Genomic DNA, 18082 nt, shown 5'->3' with positions numbered 1-18082 from the left:
AGGTATTAACCCATTAGATGAGGCTTGTAAAGAACACGATATATACTACAGAGATAATAAAGATACAGAGTCAAGACATATTGCAGATAAGGAACTAGAAACTAAAGCATGGAAAAGAGCATTTAGGAGTGATGCGTCAATTGGTGAACGATTAGCTGCTTTTGGGGTTGGTACTGCTATGAATGCTAAGGTTAAGTTAGGATGGGGATTATAAGTTTTTAATTGTTATTATGTATGATCTTTTATGGGTATATCCCATAAAAGCGTTGTTTCAAGATTTTCTTTATAATAAATGGATAGTGTTGAGAGTTACGAGTTACAGAGCTTTAAAGCTAACACAAGAACATTTAATAATTTGAATGAAGCTAACAAAGATATTGAGTTTGATTTCGATGTGGGGGATGGCTTCATACATCCACACAAAGCAGATTGTCATATGACTTTTGAAGTTGTTGGTGCATCAGTAGGAGGAACATTTGGTGCAAATGATACTATAAAACTTGTAGATAACTTCTTACCATTCTTCTTTTCTCAAATTGAGGTTAGAAAGCATGGAGTTGTTTTAGATAAGATTGAACTACCTGGAATAACATCTACAGCTATTGGAACATTAAAGATTTCCAAACCAGAAGTTGAATATTTAAAACAAGCAGGATTTGAAACAGATGATAAACTTGGTCTAAGAAAGGACTTTAGTGTTTTGTACCCATTAAGATTAATTCCAAGCTTCTTAAGTGATTATAAAGAGGTTATGTGGAAAGGTGGATTGAGAATAACATTTACAAAAGCTAACAACAATAACGATGTCTTGTATAAATGGACTGGATCAGGAGCACGTGCAGCAGCTCCTCATGATGGAAAAATAACAATAAAAAGTATGGAGATAAGAATGCCCATTGTTGAATACGAATCTAATTATGCAAACAAGTTAAAGTTGAATATTCTTAAAGAGCCTAAAATCATGTTTTCATTCCATACTTATCAATGTGTTCAGAAGACTGTTGTAAGTTCTTTCTTGGAGTTTGATGTTACTACTCAATTTAATTCTAGACAATTTGATATGCCTGATTTCGTAGTTGTAATGTTCCAAACTGATAGAAGTGGCAAACAAACAGCAGATGCAAGTAAGTTTGATCATTGTAAGGTAAAGAATATATATCTTAAGAATGGGAGGAATGAGGTATTTCCAAAAGAATCAAGAAACTTAGATATTGCTAACAGGGATTATTTTAAGATGTATGAAGATTATACTGCATTTAAGATAATAACGTGTGGCAATACCGAAATGTACTATGGCCCTAAAGAGTTTATAGATAATAGACCAATGTATGTGATTAATTGTCGTAAGAGGAAAAATGTATCGGCAAATGAGAGAACAAACAAAGATTGTAGTAGACTTTGCAGAAGCTGTGGCCGCTAATACTATATGTTATGCGATTTTAATTGGCCAAAAGAAGTTTACATATGATCCTAAGAATGAGAAAGTAGTAGAAGAGTTTTAAATAGTTAAATGCATGTTTGTATTGTTTTAAGGAAGTTTCTCCATAAAACGAAATTGATAAAAAATGATGGATTGTATGTTGTTGCGGATTAATGCGGGGCATTGATTCAATGCCCCCTAACTTCTGAAAAATTTTTCTTATCTTCTTCGTCTACATGTCTTTCAATGGCGTTTGCGATCTTGGCCTGGGGCTTTTTAGATGAAAACACAAGTGAGTAAAGTCCAGACTCGTTGATAAAAACTGAGGATGAACGTTCTGTAAGGGAGAGTAAAACTCCCCCTTGTCCATATTAGTAAAGTTTTGTTTGTCTTCATCGTCTATAATAGCAAGTGCATTCTTGGTGTCTGTGGAACTTTACATATGATCCCAAGAATGAGAAAGTAGTAGAAGAGTTTTAGATAGTTAAATGTATTTTTGTGGTGTTTATGGAAGTTTTCCATAAACGCGATTAACAAAAATGATTAAAATATTTTGGTGAAGATAAAAATTGAAGAGTGTTCATTGATTCTCTATATAATAAATACGTTGACGAGTCATATTGAACTTTTAAATAAGCTTGGAAGTCTTGAGCAAAAACAAGTTATTGGATTAAGAGAATTTGAATTAAATACAGAATATAAGATTGTGAAAATGGAAAAGATTAAAACTAAGTTTGGAAAGAGCATTTTAGTTGAATGTGAAGAGTTTAAGGTATTTCTTCCACCTAGATTTACAAAACACTTAACAGATAAAATGGTTGATGAGGTCGTTAAAGATGGAATAAAAATCAAATACACTGGTAAAAGAATAATAACTATCCAACTGTTGAGTTCTGTATGTGAATTTCAAATGATGATCGGTTTTGTGAATCCAAAGAATAATAAAAATGAACAAAAATATGTCGTCAGAAGTAAAAAATGGAGTGGATAGAATGGATCCTCAAAAGAAATTTATACTTACTAATAATTTCAATGTAATTGTGAAAAATGTGCAGACTGAAGTTCAAGTTGTTTTTGATATTAACGGCTGTCTATTCAGCTTGAATTATGGTCAGTGGACAGAGTTTAAGAAGTCATTGTTTCCTATTGAGAACGAGGTTAGCAGAAGATTCCATTATCAATATCCGAACTTGTAATTTTAAGTATGTTTTAAGTAAGTGTTTTTATAGTATCAAGACTATAAAAACTAAGACCTTTGGATATACAGAACAGAATGTCATTTAAATTTTAAAGATACATGTATAAATAAGATATATTTGAGTTTTTGTGAGTATATCCTTAGAGTTATGCAACCTACAAAACATTCGATAGATAGGAAATTTATTTGTCTATTGAATGTCGTTTGAATTTTGAAAATCGGCTAATATTTGATGTTATAGCAAATTCGAAATTTCGGGAATTTTTTACGGGTTTATTTTTGAGTTTTCGGGAAAATACTATTCTTTAAAAAAGTCTTAGAATTTTATAGTGATTATGGTAGTATTTTTTTATTTTTCAAAACTAACAATAATTAGTGAAGTTATTAAAAAATTAAAATCATATCCTTACAGTTAGGCAACCAGTTATACATGAATAAAATAGTACTTTTACGTCTCTATTGATTGTCGTTTGAATTTTGAAAATCGGTTAATAAATAAGGATGGTATAAGCATTTTTCCTTTTTGCCCCTGTAATTTCAGAAGTTATGCAATCCCGCAATACTTACCCCTGTAAGTATGCAACCTGCAATACATATATGGGCTATCCAAAAATGCAATCAGATTGCCAAAATATTCAATAGGAACCAAGATATAGATAATCTTATTGTTATATACTTTGAATTTACCGCTTCTATACTCATGCTCTCTCTAAAGGATTGTATGTTGGTAAGAGAACCAAGAAATTCAATGACGTCATGTATTACGTTTTCTCCCCGAAGGAGACTACGTCACGGATTCAATGACTTCATGTATGATGTATTCTCCTTCGAGGAGTTTACGTCATTGTACTGCGCCATCTCACCATTGCTAGTTAAAAGTTGTGTTGAAGAAAGAGGCTAATAGATATATATGTATGTTGACGTGAACAGAAGGAAAGAGAATCGGATTGGAAGGTCCTGTGCTGGTACTGGAATCGTTCAAATGAATCAGTGACAGATCACCTGTACCAGAGTTGTATGTATTCCTTCTCATTGAGTTTTTAAAGCTAATTATTAACGGATTTTCATGATTCAAATGTCAAATGAAAGCTTATAAACTGGAGATTAAGATGCAATAAATATGTTTTGTGTAGGATTCCATTGTAATATTTAGATGTAAGTTTTTATGATTTTAAATGTCATAAAAACATATTCAATCTCACTTTAACATTGTAGTTATGGGAATACTTTGCGCTATCCTTTTGTGTTAAAGTGTAATGGTTAGTGGCGGCTTCGTAATTTTTTGCTAGTTAGGGGGTATGAGGGGAAATGCGCCAGAAGTGAGGTATGCATACTACTGATAGCAATTACGTTGATGTCCACAAATATTCCTCATTAAAGGGCTTCAATACATACTACCATATTAAAATTGTTGAAGGAATACACCTGCAAATTGATACAGTTAAAAATTGTTAACAAAATACCTGTAAACATTTAAAATTCAGTTACACTGTGGATATGGGCGTTTTCTCTCAACCTCAAATTAATGTTTGTTCCTCCTCCTTATCTTCATTCAACTCACATCCTTCCTCTCAACCTGAAAAAATATTTAAGTCATATAGCGAAAAGCATCTGTTCATTTAGTACAGTACCTTTGTTATAAATAGAGGATATGCCCATATGTATCTTCATCCTATTAGACCGATGAAGCCAAAAAACAACCGAGCATCGGCACGTCTGATTGGCTACTCTCGTTTCTGTCATCGTCTGATTAGCTACTTTCGTTTCCGCCATGATTGTTGGCTCAAAATATTGCGATCCTATTGGACGGAGTGGACAGAGTAGGTGTGGCGAAACTGTGACGTATGGTTTCAAGATTTTGTTGTAAGGGCAGATCCTCTATTTTATAAGATCCTTGATTACAACATTAGATTTTAGCAGCTGCAATTACAAGTTCTCGCAATTACATGATTTAAACAGTGTTGCAAACTGCAGCAATGTTTATCATACCTTCAGAGCGGTTTGATATATCGAAGTGCTGTAGACGGAAAAAATAATACGATTGCAAACCATACAAGTATCTAGATAGGATGCTTACCTAAACATTTAAAAAAAAAGCATTTTAAAAAATCAAAATTTTAAGCCGTGGTAACTTCTTTCCTATTCATTCGAAACAAATCATACCATAATCATGCTATTCAATGCTAAGGCACTTTCGATGTGCTTTATCCTGTACGCCTCTGTTGGGCTATATGTGCGTTAGAGGCTTTCAACCTTTGGATTATTTGATAGTATAGCGCCCTTAGTTTGCAACACTGAATAAAAAATATGATATTTTAAGTTTTCGTTTGCCAAGTTGATTTAAAATATGTAATATCAAGTAGTGCCTTTATATTCAGCTGGCAACACAGTTGGGTGTTTCTGTTTAATACATGGGAAGATGTGCCCCTTCGTTTTAGTTGCTTCATGCAAAGGTTCGATTTCCTGCCTATTTTGGTTTCATTGTTCTCACGGTTGGACATTATAAATGGTGCACCCTGTATATATATATATATATATATATATATATATATATATATATATATATATATATATATATATATATATATATATTATTTGTAGCTCTCTTTCAATTGACAAAAATCTTTTTTATTGGTTTAAATGTTTTTGTTCCCGACTTAGGATTCAGATAGAGGCAAACAGTTCTTCAACATTAGGCTCGGAATCAATTCTGGGACTCGTTATTTTCATGCAAAAAGACACGACTGGGGAAAACCATGGAACGATACGTACCAGATGGCCACTACAACCAAGAATTAGGTTAGCTTAGATCAGTACAATAGATTTAATTAGCAGAGTTTAGGTTAGGTTAATTAGCCTGGTAGAGTTTTGTTAGGTTATGTTAGAAGAATATGGGAGGATAGATTGTTAGGTTACGTCAAGCAAGTACGGTAGGTAAAGTAGAGTAGGTTAGGCTAATGCTTATATGTTGCATTTACACGTACCTTAGTAAGGAATTTCGCAGCGATACAAGTTTCTGTAATACTTACAATAATTTCACACTACTAAGCTACACTTGTAAACAAAATACATCATAAGCAAATGCCACCCTGCACGTTCGTTTCTCTATTTAAAAAGGCGACAGAGCTGCTCAGAATTCCGAGCACATTCAGATTATACTTGGATTGCTGTCGCTTGTGTGGCTCGATTTCGTATTCGGACCGTAACCAGACCTTGTGTTTGTCAATTGTTATTTAAATGTCTTCATGCATATTATGTATCATTCGTGGCATTAAAGTTTATATATGTTCGTTGCATAAGATGTAGATCTACCTAGGTATATTTAAGGATTAAATTGACTCGCTGGTTGAAGAATTAGATGCTTACTAATTGTAGTTTACTGACGGTTAAAATTTGTTCATAATTTATACACTTATCTGTAAAATTGGTTTGAGATGGTACTAATATTGAATCAATTGAATGTCACATGCATATATATGTACGTAGAAAGAGAGAGACAGAGAAAGCATTGAAGGGTTGTCACGAACTCAAGGCACACGGTAGCTGGCGATATAAATGTAATTTCGTTCGAGACCCGCAAGCAACAATCGATGGCGGTCCACCATTTCGTCCTTTAAGGTCCGCCAGTTATCCAACGGCCTCTTGCTAATTTGGTGCAGTTTTGTACATAGTGCAAGAATGCTCTGCCGGTGGAAAATACTTTCTAATAATGTATGATTTCATATGCTCACTTTTATTTTAACAGTCGTATTGCATTTCTAATGGTTTCACACTAATTACACTACACTTGAAATCATAAAATGTTACAGCATGCAGAAATTCTACTACACTGGAAATAATTGGTTAACTGCTGCAGATGGCAGTTCCGAAATACAAAAGTTACGGAGAAATGAACAGAATCAGACGAAATATGATAATGAGAATAACAAACGTTAGAAAGGCCATCGCGGTAGAGTGAAGAATAAGGGAGAAAACTTAAGTTAAATTGTGGACAGTGGCGAAGGATGGTAAGAGGCCCTGAGGCCCGGCCTACCCATTCACTTTCAGAAATTATAATTTATAATTAATTCACAGAATGTATGCTAATAATGTATAACTTTTCATACACAGAATGTATGATTAGTATCATACTAAATGCTTGACTACTGCAGAAAACATGTTAGTCGCGCCCTTTGGTATGGCACTAATCACGCATTAAAACGACTCTGCATAAGCCCTATGATATTTAATCGCCTCTATTGTTTTAGTCATTAATGAGTTGTGTGTAGTTTGCAACACATAAAAGTTCCAAGGTACTAATTTTGCGCAATATTATATTGATGAATATGGATATAGGAAACAACAACAGGAGCATGAAAATAAGAAATATTTGTGATTACTAGTGAATAGTGAAGGCCGGAAATGGAACAAGGGTAATTGTAGTTAAGGTATATGTAAGTAAGAGCAGGTAAGTAGTAATATAACATTGAAAACAGATTCATTGGCGTCTCATCTGGGCCGCAATCTGTGGCAGTTGAGCCGAAATTAGTATGTAATACAATTTTCTTTCATGTGCATTCTGATATTCTAAACATTTTTTTCATCATAAAAGTGTCACACATATTTTTAATGTGCACCCTTCGTTGATTGTTTCATTATGATGTTTTTTATTAGTATTTTACCAAATAACGCAACTGTTAGAGATATATTCCTACAGTTGCACGTCGAATTAAAAGTTTATTAACTGTACCGTATTGATAAATAAGATGTTGATAAATTACACATTATCAGTAAAACGTGTTCCAGATAATAGTATTTTTAAATCAATAGAGTGTTATGTAATCTTAATTACGCTAAGAATTGGAAAATAAAATAAAACGTACTATGTAATCTTAATTACGCTAAGAATGGAAAATAAAACGTACTATAACATATATTATCCATTAGATGTTTTTTCCTTACTGCCTAGTAAAATAAATAATTCAAATATTATATTCAGAAATCACTACTTCCAAAAAAAAAAATGAGTTCTTCTTTCTTAAATCAGAGATACTAAAAATTCTCGTCTTTTCCTTTAACGATTTTGACTTATATGCTCCGGAATCTCTCCTCTGAACATTCCCACTTTACACCTTACAGGGACCGATTAAATAATGACCTGCGTTATCGCAACTCATGTTTGCGACCGATTTCAGACAAACAATGTTAAATGTATTTTTTTTTTCGGAATTTGAGTAATAATGTCACTGTTAAGATTTTGTAATCTTGAAACTAAATTTATTATATTGTAGAACAAAATTTCTAATAAGCAAATTCTCGAAGAACAATTTTCGAATAATAATAATAATAATAATAATAATAATAATAATAATAATAATAATAATAATAATAATAATAATAATAATAATACAAAAGCAGATAGAGGAGTACATCGAAAACCGTACATAATAATATCGGAAGCCTTTACTCTACCATGCTATACATGTATTATTTACTATTATCAATTAAATGAAATAAAACTCACATTTACCTCAGAAACCTCACATCAGCATTTATCTACAGCCTGTAGATCTCTCATCCTCCTTACATAAAGCTTGTGCCTTCAAAATTGTACAAAATCACAAGTTTTCATTTGGGAGTTGACTAACATAGATATGTTAATTCCACGCAAAATAAAATCGCAAACATGTTGTACAGGAAGAGCAAAACTTTGTAAGACGCTGTGATTGCAAAGTTTCGGAAGAACACTATTTAATCGGTCTCGTTGTTTGCCGCAAATTGATAGTAAAGATGCGTTGCATTCAAGTAAGTCAATATTTAATCGGCCCCATACTGTCTCCAATCTACTGTCTACTGTCTCCCATACTGTCAATAGATTTGATCGTATTTACTAGTATACAGTGGTGCTATTCAGCCGGTTCACTAGAACCGGTTGTTAAAATATTTCGAGTTCGCAGGTAACGTTTCTTATACCCAGACAAAAACACAAACATGCATACATACTTTTGCCCTAACCAAGGGTGAAAGAAAGATGACAAATAAACTTGTGAAAACACCTCTTAACTTTTCCCGCTCGCATTTCCGCCTATCCCAAGAGGTTCATCCAATACATGGCTGAAGTACCACTCTTATTCGTCATGTACGGATGACATCACAAAGATTCAAGTTCCAATGCTACTATCCTTGTTGCCAGCTTGTTGCTTTTGTTTCTCTGTTTTGTGTGTGTGTGTGTCTAAAAACAGAGAGAGTAGATTATCAACATTATTACTTGTGAAATACATTGCATTATAATTCTTGATTTATGTTCACTTCTTACGTAGTACAAATATTTTATCCTTTTTCGTCCAGAACAAAAGTGTTATAAAAACGCACTTCACATGAATGTTATTATTGTCTACAATTTTACAGTTTTATTACATTACAGAGACTATTAGCTGATGGTGCTCACAATGAATATACTGGCTTTTGCAGAAATCGTGCACTTTGTTATGCAACACCTATTGATTTCTACAGATTTATATACAGAACTTGGATTCCACTCAATTGATCATGTAAAATTGAAAACGTCTTGGCCTTGTTACTTTTACCATGTACAAAAATGTTTCTCAGATTAACTTCACATTACACGCTCCAGTTCGTCTTCATTTGCATCCAAAAGTAGGTCTGGTTTAGAAGTATTTTGCGACAAATAACGTAATATCGTTATTTATAAGACATTCTTGGTTTAATTGCACGAAAAATGCTCACCAACTTAAACTAGACGGCCATTATTAGCTAGCATTCTTTATGAACCACATAAGAATACGACTGGAACATACAATGTAAATTGTATTATCTTTCGTTGGAGTTTAGCATCCCTTTCAACACCACGATTATAATGAGATATGGACCTACTGCTTCACGTGTAATCCGAACCACATGAGATTATGTCGGGAATCGAATCTGGATCTCCTGGGCCAAAGACGCGTGTTAAGGATATAGTTCCAGACAATGTAAGGTTAACCCTGCTTTTCTTTAGAATGAATATACCTGGGTCTACTTTTACATCGCCTTAAACTTTAAACCAGTGTTTCCTAAGGGGCAGCCTCCTTAAGGAGACTTAGGGATCACACGCTGACAACGGAAATAAAGTATAGAATTGTCAAAAACTTAACAGGTGTTACGTGTTTGATATTTTGTCTTTCTTATACTTCCATTCGAGATTTTTAAGTAATTAAACATTTAATAAAATTTAAACAGATGAAAACAAGGCGAGTGATTTTAGTTTCGGAGTTCCGTTCAGCAGCAAAGCTATATGAGGCGTTAAACTACACCTTAACGTAAAATCATAACTACATAAGTCCTCGCCAGAAAACAAACTCACGTCTCTTGCGGCGAAGACGTCTAGTGTTGTTGTTTATAAGTTTGTAACACAACACTTACATGGTTCAGTGTATAGACAAGCTAGTTCCAAAGAAATTCTCTTCGTTTCTAAATTACTACATATAATTTCATATTGGGTAGGTGGATAGCGTACGCACCTTTGGCGCAGGAGGCCCGTGTTCGACTCCCGGCAGAAGCTCGTGAGGCTTCTGCTGAAAGGAACGCTAAATTCAAATTGAAAATCAATTTTAAATTACTACCTCTTTTGTGTAAATTGCCAGGTTTTAGAATGCGATTTCAAAATCTGCAGTAAATGCAACATAAAATTGTCAGCAGTGTTTTAAGGCTAGTGTTTCCAGATCTGTTGTCCTTGCTCTTAACCTCACTACATGTGCTACTCAGGTGTCTGTTTTCTTAGGTCCCCTACACTTCCCAGTGGATTATGAAGCAAATCATTTTTAAAACATTCGTAGCAGATGCAGTTCGTACGTGTATTGGACGTGGAGAGATATTTTGTAACATGTTATTGTCATGGCTTTATTGATAATGGTTTCTTGATGCAATTATATCATCAAATGCGTAAAATACACGTCAATATGTGCTGACTTGTCTGTACAAGCTGGTTTTGCATCAAATCCGCTCAAGGGCAGGGCGAAGCAGTAAGCACAAGTGCGAGGTTATAAAGTAAAAGTGATAATGTTTAAAACAGTGGGTCCCAACCGTTTACCTGGTACCTCCTTAAAACCTGTATACTTCTCGCCAACCTCCCTTCCACTCATTGGTCATATGTGCTTTTTTGTCTGATTTCAGATTCAGCTTTGAAATCTCAATTCTTCAATAATAATAATAATAATAATAATAATAATAATAATAATAATAATAATAATAACGATAATACCATCATAACCATATTTTCATCTTTAGTTCCCTTGTAGCTAGGCATATGTGATTAACAGAAATATCTTCGGCACGAGAGACTTGAGTTTGATTTTCGGTGAGAACTTATGTAGTTAGGATTTTATATTAAGCTGTAGTGTAACGCCTTATATAGTTTTGCTGCTGAACGGGACTCCAAACCAAAACCACTCGCCTTGTTTTCATCTGTTTATATTTATTAAGTGTTTAATTACTTAAAAATCTCGAATTGGAGTATAAGAAAGACAAAATATGAAACACGTAACATCTGTTAAGTTTTTTCTTTTTCTTTTTCTTTTTCTTTTTTTTTTTTTTTTGACAATTTTATAGTTTATTTCTGTTGTCAGCTTGTGATCCCTCGCTTGTTCTTCAAGTTACCTTCAGGAGATTGGCCGCTGGGAAACACTGGTTTAAAGTTTAAGGTGATGTAAAGGTGACCCAGGTATATTCATTCTAAAGAAAAGCAGGGTTAACTTTACATTGTCTGGAACTATATCCTTAACACGCGTCTTTGGCCCAGGAGATCCAGATTCGATTCCCAGCATAATCCCATTTGGTTCGGGTACACGTGAAGCAGTAGGTCCATGTCTCATTATAATCTTGGTGTTGAAAAGGATGCTAAACTCCAACGAAGTATAATGCAATTTATTTTGTATACCCCTTTCCGGATCCTGGTATTTTGGGCTATTTTTTAGACTTTCAGTCAAGCAGCTACTGCATCGTCACTATTTATCCTAGGATCATGATTCATACCTCATTCTCTTCAGAGTACAGCTGGCTTTCAAACGGTACTACTTGCATACCCATACCATATACCACGAGAGGGAAAATTGATGTCGAAGGGAAAATTCTTTTTGTCCAACTTTGGGCCCCCCTTCCCCTTGTGTGAACGTAGAGACCTCCAAAAAAGCTGATAAATAGTACTTGGTAATCTAAATGTGTGTACCAAATTTCAAGTTTCTATCTTGAATAGTAAGGGCGGGAGAAATTTTATCATGAATTCCAACAGTGCCCAAAATTACCGCAAAACACCATGATCTCAGGGAAAAAACTTCCTGAGACATCCCTAATTACCCTAGGACCATGTTTCGCCCATCATTCTCTTCAGAATAGAACTGCCTTTCAGACGGTATGATTCACGTATCTCTATCATGTATGTAAGGCGCAAAAACTCGACCAAAGCGATTTTTTGGTCTAAAAATAACTTTTTTCAAATTTTGACCCTCTGGACCCCCCCTGTTTTTACGCAGAAATCGGAAAAATCTGGTAAATACTACTCGGTAGACTGAATGTCTGTGCAAAGTTTCAATCTTCCACGTGAAGAAATAGGCCCGCCAGAAAAAATGTACCGACCATGCCCCATTTTTACCCTATACAGAAGTATATTTGGATAAAAATTCACTGAGACGGCCCTAATTACAATAGAATAACAATTCGACCGTCATTCTCTTCAAAATAGAGCTGCCTTTTAGAAGGTATGACTCACGTGTCTCCATCATGTACGTGAGGCGAGAAAATCCTGAAAAACGGGATTTTTTGGGTCTAAAAATCCCTTCTTTAGATTTTTTCCCCTCTGGACCCCCCATGTTCTAATGCTGAGATCTGAAAAAAAATCTGATAACTACTACTAGGTAGGCTGAATATTTATGCAAAATTTCAATCTTCTAGGTGCAAAGGTAAGCCCGCCAAAAAAAAAAAATAAACCGACCTTGTCCCATTTTTCCCTATATAGAAGTATATTTTTTTAAAATTTCCTGAGACGGTCCTAATAACCCTAGAATAATAATTCGACCCTCATTCTCTTCAGAATGGAACTGCCTTTTAGACGGTATGACTGACATGACTTCGTCATGTATGTGAGGCGGGAAAATGACGAAAAACGGGATTTTTGGGGTAAAAATATCCTTTTTTTTAACACTTTGCCCCTCTGGTTCCCCCCAGTTTTAACACTGACATCGGAACAAAAAATCTGGTAAATACTATTCGGTAAACTGAATGTTTGTGCAAAATTTCAATCTTCTACGTTCAAAAATAAGCCCGCCAAAAATGATGAACATAGGCTTAAAAAGGGAAAAAATATATTTTAAGATTATGACGTCATCACTTCCTATGTCAGGACGCAAGACGGTCTGAAACCATACGTAATGTCTTCTACAATGTCTCTGGACTTGAAAAACAAAAAAAAAAAAAAAAAAAAAGGACGAAAAAGCTCAAATAGGAGAGTTATAACGAAAAATCCCAGAAAACACCCGTATGGTACAAAATGTACCATTAGAATCCAAAAAGGGATACACCAGTTGGTATCCTTATGTGGTTCATAAAGAATGGTAGCTAATAATGGCCATCTAGTTCAAGTTGGTGAGCATTTTTCGTGCAATTAAACCAGGAATGTCTTATAAATAACGATATTACGTTATTTGCCGCAAAATACTTCTAAACCAGACCTACTTTTGGATGCAAATGAAGACGTACTGGAGCGTGTAATGTGAAGTTAATCTGAGAAATATTTTTGTACATGTTAAAAGTAACAAGGCCATGACGTTTTCGATTTTACATGATCAATTGAGTGGAATCCAAGTTCTGTATATAAATCTGTTGAAATCAATAGGTGTTGCATAACAAAGTGCACGATTTCTGCAAAAGCCAGTATATTCATTGTGAACACCATCGGCTAATATTGTCTCTGTAATGTAATAAAAATGTTAAAATTGTAGACAATAATAACATTCATGTGAAGTGCATTTTATAACACTTTTGTTCTGGGCGAAGACTTATTTAAGGATAAAATATTTGTACTACGTAAGAAGTGAACATAAATCAAGAATTATAATACAATGTATTTCACAAGTAATAATATTGATAATCTCCTCTCTCTGTTTTTAAACACGCACACGTAGAAAACAGAGAAACGAAACGAACTTGAATCTTTGTGACGGCATCCGTACATGGACAATAAGAGTTGTACTTGGATGAACCTCTTGGGATCGGCGAAAATGCTTCCCGCTCGCTTTCTTCTTCTTCTTCTTCTGCGGTTGCTTCTTGCCTTAGCGAATATCGCTCTCCCGGCAATTATAGGCGGTGTTTTCATAGGAAAAGGTGATATAATGAGATGAATCTTTAGAGATGCTTATAAGATGCGAAATAACGTAGATCGTTGTGAGTAAAGATAATAGGTAATAAGAACAGGTGGAGATAAGGTGAAAATTATGGAATCTACATTAAATTGATCACAACCGTGAAATTTATGAAAGATGGCGAGAAATGTCTCGCTATATTGTTGGTAGGGAGAACAAGAGAAAATGAGGTGATTGATGGAGCCAGTATCGAGACCACAGTTACAAAGTGGAGTAGCGCATTTTGGGAGAAGTTATAAACGTTATGAAGTATACAGAATGTGAAGTCTGTTACGGAGAAGAAAATGGCACTAGGAGGGAGAGAGAATATGATGAATGAACCAAGATGGAGAACGGAGAGAACAAGGATGGTGCCAGTACCAACATGCCTTCCTACATGAGGCATTATAATCAATCCAGTGTTGATAATGAAGTTTAGTAAGTCATGGGAAATGATCAATACTCGAGACTGATAGATCAATGGGAGTGCCGTGCAGGGCTCCAAAACAGTTTGCGGCATCACCTAGGGAATTCCCGACCTTTGGACCAGATTAAGCAAGTAGTATAGTTGAGGGAAGTCCTATGGTAGAGAAGAGGACGTATTTCATAAAGAATCCAAGAGGATCTCGAAATCCAGGGGGAAAATTGTAGGGATTGTAGGAGAGATTTAGAATCAGTGGGGATACAGATAGATGGATACTGATACTGAAGAAAATGAAGTAGAGTCGCAAATAAGGCATAAGTTTCAGTGAGAAAAGTAGTGACATAATGTTGCAGTTTAAAGCTGAAACATTGTTGCCGAGAGGAATCGTAAAAGGCTGATCCCAAATGCAGACCCTGGCCAGAACCGTCGCAGTACAAATGCAGTGTTCTGAGGGAGAGTAGGAATGGAAGAGGTAAAATGATGTTGGTAAGAGAGGGGAGTGAACAGGTGGGCGGGAGAGTATTGGGGAAAAAATATAGAAAGAGACTGGGAAAAACAGGATAGTCATGGAGGTAGCAAGGGAGAGTACAGGTGCGCTGGATATGTAACAGATGTGGTGCAAGGTCAAGGTAACTTGTGTATATGAAAGGGAGAGATGCGAGATATGGAGAACGTTTGCGGCCTGTTTTGAAAGTGTCGGAGCAGAATGAGTTTAGGGAGGAGAAGGGATCGAGTAAATTGGAAACGTTGAAGACAGAATTTCTCTGAGAGGGGTTTCAACTGAATTGCTAAGGGTGGATCTTTGGTCTCAGAATAAAGCGCAGTAGCATCAGTGGTGGAAAGAAGGCTAAGAGTACAACAGAGAGTAGAAAATTGAAGGGATTGGAATCATTGAAAGACCCTAGAAGGAGAAGGAGAAGAAAAACCACCATACAATAAAATAGGTAAGTAAACCTGTTTATATAACGGAAGAAGGACACGGAAATCTGTAGACCATGTAGAAGTGGAAATAGAGCGAAGGACACGTAAGAAGGATGATGTTTCTTGATGTAGAAGTTGATAATGGGGAGTTCAACGTTAACAAGAATCTAAAACGATTCCGAGGTATTTAACAGAGGGACGGCGAGGAAGGGTAATACCGGGAAATGTAAGGGAGAGTAGGCGGGAGTGCGTTTGCGGGTAGAAACAAGAAAGGAAGTTTTATTCCAGTTTATTCTTAAGCCATGATTGGAACATCAGGTGGAGAATGTGCTGAGAGCAGAAATGAGGTGGGATATAGCGAGTTGAGGGAGCTGGAAGGAATATAGAAGGCTATATCATCACAATAAGAAAGAACACGCATAATGTTACTGGTTTGGCGAAGAATGGGATCCAGGAAGAGATTGAATAAAAGAGGTGATAATACAGAACCTTGTGGAAGACCTAAGGAAGTGGTGCGACCTTCAGAGAGTTGGGAAGATACAAAATACGTTGGACCAGAAGGTTGTATATAATACGGAGATATTTCGAAGGGATGCATTGTTGCCAAAGTATATGTATGAGGTCATAAAGTGGAATAGAGTCATAAGCCTCAGAAAAAGTCAATGAATACGGCAAAAACAAACTGGGTACTGGAAAAAGCAAGCCAAATACCGGAGATAAGAACGGAAAGGCAGTCGGAAAAACTAGAACCAAGTCGACAACCGTATTGTTGGTTGTAAAATAAAAATGATATTCAGAGAGCAATTGGAGGTGTTGTGTCAGATGTTCGAAGACCTTTAAGAGATATGGGGAGAGAGCAATACGGGGATAATGTTCAGTGATATAAGGTTTTTTGTAGGTTTGAGGATGGGAATAATAAGATAGTCTTTCCACGGAGGAAAAATTCGTTCAGAAGACCATACAGTGTTACATAAGGTGAGTAAGGATTGTTGGTATGGTGGAAGAAGGTGTTGTACGTGACGATAATGTATACTGTCTTTGCCAGATGAAAAGTTGGGTAAACGAGATAAGATGAGAGTGAGTTCAGACATGGTAATAGGAAGATGAATAGGGGTAGATGATTCTGGGAAATAAAGAGGAGAAAACCAGAGAGGAGGGAAGAGTCACGTGGATGGGGCTAATTTGAGGAGGAGAAGCATCGTTATGTAAAATGATGGGGAAATGATCAGTGTCGTGTGATTCGAAGAAACGGTCCATGTGAGGTGGCTAGAGTAAGCAGGAGAACAAAAGGAAGATTAGGAACGTTAGGTTATTCTTGGAGACGGGGAAGACGTGTAGGAGTGCCGGTATTCAGAACAGTACAGGGTAAAGTGGGAAGTAGGTGATACAGGGCAGAGTCAGCTGGGTTGGAAAAGGGAGCCACCCAAAACGGGTGATTACAATTTCGTCACAGCCTAAAATCCAGTTAGGGGAAAAGAAATTAAAAAGATAGAACCAGAGATGACCAGGAAGGTAAACGTGAGAAGGAATATAAAGGTTAACCAGAGTGAGAGAGTGGACAGTGACCATTTGGCATTGAACGTCTAGGTATTGGATGAAAGGAGGGTGTGGAACGTAACGTAAAGTGTTATTAATGCCGAGAGAGAGACCCCTCGACCATCTGGGCGAACATCGTGAAGCGAATGATAGGAAGGGATGTTAAAGCGGTAGGAATCTGTAAGCCAGGTTTCTTGGAGTAGGAGAAAAGACGGATGGAAACAAAGATATGAGGTGATGTAAAGCGTACAGTTTACTGCGAGAACTTCTCATGTACCATTGTAATAGATTGGAAAAGAGTGAACCAGATGATGTTATAGTGAATGTTATTGTAATAGCTTGGATATGGTGATGCACGATTTATAGTCGGGAGGAAAAAAATATGTTAAGATTTTTAAAGATAGAAAGGATACAAGACACAGCGGAGGGAAGAGGATGTCTAGGATCTGCCGGATGTGGCGGTTTCTGAAAAGCTGTGACGGTGCTGAAAAGGGGAGAAAATGCTACAGGGGATCGTTCAGTTGGAAGAGATGGGGGCCGAGCAGAAACAGAAGGTGAAGAGTGAGGACTAAGAGAGCGCTTTTTCTAACACCTGGAGAAAGGGGAATGAGAAGTGACAGGCCGAGAGAGAGCAGCTGAATATGAGAAAGAAGCAGAGGTACGGATAGAGTACGGAGTGAAGCTAGAAGTGGAGGGAGAGGACGAAGGGGAATGGGGAGGTTGATTTCCCTCTAAGGAGCGTTGAGCAGGGGTCGTAATCAAATATCGTCGTTTAGCATCGGTATAGGATAGATGTTCTGTAGCCATGAGGGTGTTAATTTGAATTTGTATGAGGCGTTCGGGACACTGACGGAATGTAGAAACGTGGTCACCAGCACAGTGCTTGCACTTGGGAGGTGCAGGGCAGGAGAAAGAAGGGTGGCCGGGTTGGTCGCAAGTGACACAAGATTGCTTACCACCACAGACTTGCTTAAAATGGCGTTAAAATAGGTAGTAAGTACATTGTTTTAGGAGGGGGATATATGTTTCAACGGGAAGGTGAAAATAGAAAAGGATGCAATGGGAAGGAAGAGTATTGGCATCAGAAGTAACAACGATTTTTCCGGTGGGGATGAAAGAGAATCCGTAACAGAAGGGTTAGGGTGAGAGTTATGGGGTAAAGAAGAGTCAGATGAATGGCTAACAGAAGAATCATCAGAGGAAGGATGTTTACG

General features: G+C 36.3%; 1 protein-coding gene across 4 annotated transcripts in view; it reads right to left on the bottom strand.

Annotated features, from left to right (window-relative positions):
- LOC145683554 (phospholipid scramblase 2-like) overlaps nt 1-7655 on the bottom strand; it is a 96015-nt gene extending 88360 nt beyond the window's left edge. For all 4 annotated transcript variants that reach the window (XM_081754894.1, XM_081754895.1, XM_081754897.1 and 1 more), the window contains exons 1-2: nt 7523-7655; nt 4082-4194 (exon numbers count right to left, since the gene is read on the bottom strand). The gene's annotated coding sequence lies outside the window, so the exon portion shown is untranslated. The remainder of the gene's footprint in view (nt 1-4081; nt 4195-7522) is intronic.
- Nucleotides 7656-18082: the final 10427 nt, after the last annotated feature.

The sequence above is a fragment of the Thermobia domestica genome, chromosome 4 (assembly GCF_964235325.1).
Source record: "Thermobia domestica chromosome 4, izTheDome1.hap1.1, whole genome shotgun sequence".
Classification (NCBI taxonomy): domain Eukaryota; kingdom Metazoa; phylum Arthropoda; class Insecta; order Zygentoma; family Lepismatidae; genus Thermobia; species Thermobia domestica.
The sequence above is the reverse complement of the archived record's forward strand: the minus strand, read 5'-3'. Positions and strand labels throughout refer to the sequence as shown.